The sequence below is a fragment of the Myotis davidii genome, unplaced genomic scaffold, assembly GCF_000327345.1.
Source record: "Myotis davidii unplaced genomic scaffold, ASM32734v1 C62873558, whole genome shotgun sequence".
Classification (NCBI taxonomy): Eukaryota; Metazoa; Chordata; class Mammalia; order Chiroptera; family Vespertilionidae; genus Myotis; species Myotis davidii.
The window spans coordinates 1-624 of record NW_006357054.1 but is presented as its reverse complement, the minus strand read 5'-3'; the positions used below and the strand labels follow the sequence as shown (position 1 = coordinate 624).

General features: G+C 54.6%; 1 long non-coding RNA gene across 1 annotated transcript; it reads left to right on the top strand.

The window, feature by feature from the left end:
* The first annotated feature begins 7 nt into the window (after positions 1–7).
* On the top strand, positions 8–398 carry LOC107181439. The gene is made up of 2 exons (XR_001512137.1): positions 8–198; positions 270–398. It is a non-coding gene; the product is annotated as an uncharacterized LOC107181439 (long non-coding RNA).
* Positions 399–624: the final 226 nt, after the last annotated feature.

The window sequence follows — 624 nt, the reverse complement described above, 5'->3', positions numbered from 1 at the left end:
AAGACACTGCCTAGGCCCAGGGCATCTGAGTCCTCATCTTGGCACCCAGGGCCTAGGCTGAAGGAGGCTTGTGATCTGACTGACTGTCTCCTACCAATTGCACCCCTCGGTAGCTGCAAGAACTCACTGCTGTGGGGAGACCTGATCTGGCTGTGCCGGATGGGCTCCGAGGAGGAAGAGGACTTGGAATTAGAAGAGGTGAGAGGTGTTTTGGACCCTGCCCCAGCTATCCCCTGGGCTGCCTCTGACCACCCTTCTTGTCTCCACAGGAACACTGGACAGACATGCTGGAGATCTGACCCTCAGCACCCCCAGCCCTCCACCCATTCCTTATCCGTGCCACTGCCTTCGGGTCTGGGCAGTTTTTACTTGAGTACAATAAAAAGTCTGAGTTAAGGACATCTTCTGGCATTTGCTTGGGTGTATGTGGAATTAGGAGGCAAAGGCCCTGCCAATCACTGGGGCCCGAGGAGATGAGAGGCCGGGGGAGGGGCCACTGACCCCAGATGGACCAGCCTCTCCTCTGCTGGAGGCCCTTCTGCCTCAGCTTTCCCTTGGCCTGCCTCTGAGATCACAGTTCCTTTTGATTTGAAAAATATATGTATTTCTATTGATTTCAGAGAA